General features: G+C 41.4%; 1 long non-coding RNA gene across 1 annotated transcript; it reads right to left on the minus strand.

Annotated features, from left to right (window-relative positions):
* Positions 1 to 251: 251 nt before the first annotated feature.
* LOC132890170 (uncharacterized) lies at positions 252 to 5,950 on the minus strand. The gene is made up of 3 exons (XR_009655163.1): positions 5,601 to 5,950; positions 642 to 775; positions 252 to 297 (listed from the first exon to the last, which is right to left on the minus strand). It is a non-coding gene; the product is annotated as an uncharacterized LOC132890170 (long non-coding RNA).
* Between the last annotated feature and the right edge of the window lie 367 nt (positions 5,951 to 6,317).

The raw sequence follows: 6,317 nt of genomic DNA on the forward strand, positions 1-6,317 counted from the left end.
TGATTCATCTCATCTTTCTTAGGCCCTGTCCACACGGCAACGGATTCAGGTGACTCCGATACAATTGCTTATCGTTTAGGCCTGGCGTCCACACGGCACTGGCGTTTTGGGTGCCCAAAACGCAATCTTTTTGAGAACGGGTTCCAGAGTGGAAAGATCTGGCAACGTTGCCGTTGTGAAGTCGTCTGGATGAGTAGAACGGATTTGTTTACGATGACGTCACAACCACATGACTGTGAGTGCTTCACGCTGGGTAGAAGTGTAACGAATATCACCAGGAAAAAGCCTTACAGAGCACTAGTGAGAGTGAAACACGAGCTTGGATATTATTATTATTATTATTATTATTATGTTCAGTGTTAGTTCACAGTAGTAATGCAAGAAGCAGAATGGTGACAGTAATAGTGAAGCAAAAACATGCAATTGTACAAACACTGCAGCTCTACAGCAAAATATTCATTTATGAAATGGTCTGATTCTTAACACCAGTAGTGGCAATGATCTTCTCACTGCGATGCGAGTTGTCAACAAATCCTATAACTTGGTTCATGAAACGCGCTTACAAAATATTTTCACTGTGAATATTTGTGTAATGGTGCAATCCCGCCAGCAAAAATAGGGGAAAAAAGGAGCGATCTCACCTCTTCAGATGTTGATTTAAGTCCGACAATACATTCCTCAAAAAGGGCGTAGAGAAGCAAATTAATCCAATTTATTCCGGACCATTAAAGACGCTGCCTTCCGCGTAGAATCATACGTCATCCTCGCCGCCATACTGGAGAGGTCAAAGCGGAGAATAAAGATTAGCTGCGTTTAACTGTACCAACAGGTTTACCGTCCAAACGAGATCATATGGGATTACCTTTCACAGGTGAGAAACAGCAAATTAATCCATCAACGTGTATCATTCAGTTTATTCCGGACCATTAAAGACGCCGCCTTCCGCGTAGAATCATGTGTCATCCTCGCCGCCATTTTGGAGAGGTCAAAGCGGAGAATAAAGATTAGCTGCGTTTAACTTTACCAACAGGTTTGCCGTCCAAACGAGATCACATGGGATTACCTTTCACAGGTGAGACTGGAAAAATACTTTTCATTGTATTTGGTCATTATAATGTAATTTTACGAACCGATTTTCCTGACTTTGTGGCTAATATGAAGTCTCGCGCATAATAGTTTATGCGCATGCGTCCTTACTACTTCTATTGTTCTGGTGTCTCTGAAGGGACCGTCTTACAGCGCCCCTAGAGGTGTGGCATGTGTATTGCATCGTTTTCAGCAAGCGTTGCGTTGCCATATGGACCTGATATTTTACTGATCGTTGCCCATTTGGACGCGATATATTTTTAAATAACATCTCGTTGCCGTTGTCGTGTGGATGTAGCCTACATCCACACAACAACGGCAACGAGATGTTATTTAAAAATATATCAAAGTGGAAATATTAAACGCAGAAATATTAAACGCTGTTAAACGTAGCTAATCTTTATTCTCCGCTTTGACCTTTCCAATATGGCGGCGAGGATGACGCATGATTCTACGCGGAAGGCGGCGTCTTTAATGGTCCGGAATAAATTGAATACTACACGTTGATGGATTAATTTGTTGTTTCTCACCTGTGAAAGGTAATCCCATGTGATCTCGTTTGGACGGTAAACCTGTTGGTACAGTTAAAGGCAGCGCATGAATCTTTATTCTCCGCTTTGACCTATCCAATATGGCGGCGAAGATGACGTATGATTCTACGCGGAAGGCGGCGTCTTTAATGGTCCGGAATAAATTGAATACTACACGTTGATGGATTAATTTGCTCCTCTACGCCCTTCTTGAGGAATGTACTGTAGGACTAAAACCAACATCTGAAGAGGTGAGATCGCTCCTTTTTTCCCCTATTTTTGCTGGCGGGATTGACTCTGCCCTAAGGGCAGAGTCTCTCTCTCTCTCTCTCTCTCACTTTGCACCATTACACAATAAATATTCACAGTGAAAATATTTTGTAAGCGCGTTTCATGAACCAAGTTATAGGATTTGTTGACAACTCGCATCGCATCGCAATGAGAAGATCATTGGCACTACTGGTGTTAAGAATCAGACCATTTCTCATTCATTATCTCTAGCCGCTTTATCCTGTTCTACAGGGTCGCAGGCAAGCTGGAGCCTATCCCAGCTGACTACGGGCGAAAGGCGGGGTACATCCTGGACAAGTCGCCAGGTCATCACAGGGCTGACACATAGACACAGACAACCATTCACACTCACATTCACACCTACGGTCAATTTAGAGTCACCAGTTAACCTAACCTGCATGTCTTTGGACTGTGGGGGAAACCGGAGCACCCGGAGGAAACCCACGCGGACACGGGGAGAACATGCAAACTCCGCACAGAAAGGCCCTCGCCGGCCATGGGGCTCGAACCCAGGACCTTCTTGCTGTGAGGCGACAGCGCTAACCACTACACCACCGTGCCGCCCTCAGACCATTTCATAAATGAATATTTTGCTGTAGAGCTGCAGTGTTTGTACAATTGCATGTTTTTGCTTCACTATTACTGTCACTATTCTGCTTCTTGCATTACTACTGTGAACTAACACTGAACATAATAATAATAATAATAATAATAATATCCAAGCTCGTGTTTCACTCTCACTAGTACTCTGTAAGGCTTTTTCCTGGTGATATCCTGGTGATATTCGTTACACTTCTACCCGGCGTGAAGCACTCACAGTCATGTGGTTGTGACGTCATCGTAAACAAATCCGTTCTACTCATCCAGACGACTTCACAACGGCAACGTTGCCAGATCTTTCCACTCTGGAACCCGTTCTCAAAAAGATTGCGTTTTGGGCACCCAAAACGCCGGTGCCGTGTGGACGCCAGGCCTAAACGATAAGCAATTGTATCGGAGTCACCTGAATCCATTGCCGTGTGGACAGGGCCTCAGTTACAAGCTAGGGATGTGAATGGGATGAATGCAGCAGGTTATCCTAATGTTCAAAAAACATGGAGAAGTCCTCAGTGAGAATGCTGTGCGACTAAATACAAGTGCTTAATTGAAATTCAACAATAATTAATACCTAGGGAGAGCTTCAGTGAAGCATGTTGCCCCTTTTATTCAACCCATTTCACCAAATAGCCATTAAAACAATGCATTCCCACTGACGTGATTGTATTACTGTGAGCGTGTGCACGTTTGTGTGTGTTAGATGTAGCTTGGATGAAATATTATCATGACTTGATATCTTCTTGTTAAGGGGGCATATTTGTCAAGGGAATAGAAGCAGGTTATATGCTTAGCCAAGATCTACAGGCAAAAAAATCAGTGCAATACAAATCCATGTGGTAATCTGGCATCAAGCAATCCATTTAGCAACCATAATGTAGTTCAGCAAACTATTATTGATAACCAAAAGGCCATGGGATAAGTACAGTGGTGCTTGAAAGTTTGTGAACCCTTTAAAATTTTCTACATTTCTGCATAAATATGCATAAATATGTCCCTAAGACATCATCAGATTTTCACACAAGTCCTAAAAGTAGATAAATAGAACCCAGTTAAACAAATGAGACAAAAATATTATACTTGGTCATTTATTTATTGAAGAATATGATCCAATATTACATATCTGTGAGTGGCAAAAGTATGTGAACCTTTGCTTTCAGTATCTGGTGTGAATCCCTTGTGCAGCAATAACTGCAACTAAATGTTTTCCAGAAACTGTTGATCAGTCCTGCACACCAGCTTGGAGGAATTTTAGCCCATTCCTCTGTACAGAACAGCTTCAACTCTGGGATGTTGGTGGGTTTCCTCACATGAACTGCTTGCTTCAGGTTCTTCCACAACATTTCGATTGGATTAAGGTCAGGACTTTGAATTGGCCATTCCAAAACATTAACTTTATTCTTCTTTAACCATTCTTTGGTAGAATGACTTGTGTCCTTAGGGTCATTGTCTTGCTGCATGACCCACCTTCTCTTGAGGTTCAGTTCATGGACAGATGTCCTGACATTTTCCTTGAGAATTCGCTGGTATAATTCAGAATTCTTTGTTCCATCAATGATGGCAAGCCATCCTGGCCCAGATGCAGCAAAACAGGCCCAAACCATGATACTACCACCACCATGTTTCATAGATGGGATAAGGTTCTTATGCTGGAATGCAGTGTTTTCCTTTCTCCAAACATAACGCTTCTCATTGAAACCAAAAAGTTCTATTTTGGTCTCATCCATCCACAAAACATTTTTCCAACAGCCTTCTGGCTTGTCCATGTGATCTTTAGCAAACTGCAGACAAGCAGCAATGTTCTTTTTGGAGAGCAGTGGCTTTCTCCTTGCAACCCTGCCATGCACACCATTGTTGTTCAGTGTTCTCCTGATGGTGGACTCACAAACATTAGCATTAGCCAACGTGAGAGAGGCTTTCAGTTGCTTAGAAGTTACCCTGGGGTCCTTTGTGACCTCACCAACTATTACACGCCTTGCTCTTGGAGTGATCTTTGTTGGTCGACCACTCCTGGGGAGGGTAACAATGGTCTTGAATTTCCTCCATTTGTATACAATCTGTCTGACTGTGGATTGGTGGAGTCCAAACTCTTTAGAGATGGTTTTGTAACCTTTTACAGCCTGATGAGCATCAACAATGCTTTTTCTGAGGTCCTCAGAAATCTCCTTTGTTCGTGCGATGATACACTTCCACAAACATGTGTTGTGAAGATCACTTTGATAGATCCCTGTTCTTAAAATAAAACAGGGTGTCCACTCACACCTGATTGTCATCCCATTGATTGAAAACACCTGACTCTAATTTCACCTTCAAATTAACTGCTAATCCTATAGGTTCACATACTTTTGCCACTCACAGATATGTAATATTGGATCATTTTCCTCAATAAATAAATGACCAAGTATAATATTTTTTGACTCATTTGTTTAACTGGGTTCTTTTTATCTACTTTTAGGACTTGTGTGAATATCTGATGATGTTTTAGGTCATATTTATGCAGAAATACAGAAAATTCTAAAGGGTTCACAAACTTTCAAGCACCACTATCTAGGGTCATACTGTATTCATTCATTCATTCAGTTCATCTTCAGTCCCTGCTTTATCATGGTCAGGGTTGAGGTGGATCTGAAAGAACAATGGGTTGGGGTGGGGATACATTCTGAATGGAATGCCAAGCCATTATGCACACATACACTCTCTCTCTCTCTCACACACACACACACACCTAGAGGCAACTTAGCCAATCATGTCCTGAAATTCTAGAAGAAACCAACAGATACACAGAAAGAACATGTACAACGTAAAACATCTCAAAGAAAGTAACATCAACTGAGGATTGACCCTGGAGCAGTGAGGTGACAATGACAGAATAATTCCAAATGTCCCATTTCAGCTACTTAAACAATGGAAGTATTAAACATTACCCAGGACTGCAGACTTTACAATATACTCCGCAAAAAATTATGTCTTAGCAAGTGAAACTATCTTGAATATAGTTGAAATGATCTAACATTTCCTATTAGAAGAATACAAGACACCAATTCTGAGATCATTAAACCTAGTTCTAGATTGCAAGCAACTTATTCCAAGATGTCTTACCAAGTAAAAATATCTGTCCATGCAGAAAGATAATTTCACTAGTGTTAAATAATTTTCTCCTCAAATTCAGTTTTAAATTTTTTGCAGTGTATCTAAAGCATGCTATTTCTTTACATGTGTATTAACGTATGTTGAGCTTAGTACTTGTTATAGGAGCTCAGCTTAGAGCTGCGTGTGTGACCCAGGAATGACCTGGCTGACGCGTTATTAGTATCATACACTTATGAAGTTCACAACGGCTTCTTCTGTGCAAGATTTCGTGTTTATTATTTTCCATGTAAATAAAACGCAGGCTATTTCAATCCGGCCGCTACAACCACAGACAGGAAACGGTCAAAGCCATTTGCCCTTCCGGGTCAACACCTGACAAACAACAGTAGTCCAACTACCTTTATACCTGCCTCCCACATAGTGACACCCAGTGTACAAATAACAGCATTACACCTTGGCAGTAGCAATTTGGCCGCTACAGTACTTCTTTGAATTTTTATGTTTTTGTTTGTTTGTTTGCTATTTTTTGGAGTGGTCTGTTCCATGTTCCAGGTTTCACGAAATCACAGTTATGTGGATGTCACCCTGCTACAAATTGGTCCTCATTTTGTATGTTTCACCTGACTCATGCTGTCCCTGTATGGACAAAGTGGCTTTTATTTTCTCACTTCATTTTGTGTCTCACAACCTATTGAACTGTTGATTGTGGACTTAGGATTTTGATGT

The sequence above is a fragment of the Neoarius graeffei genome, chromosome 8, assembly GCF_027579695.1.
Source record: "Neoarius graeffei isolate fNeoGra1 chromosome 8, fNeoGra1.pri, whole genome shotgun sequence".
Taxonomy (NCBI): domain Eukaryota; kingdom Metazoa; phylum Chordata; class Actinopteri; order Siluriformes; family Ariidae; genus Neoarius; species Neoarius graeffei.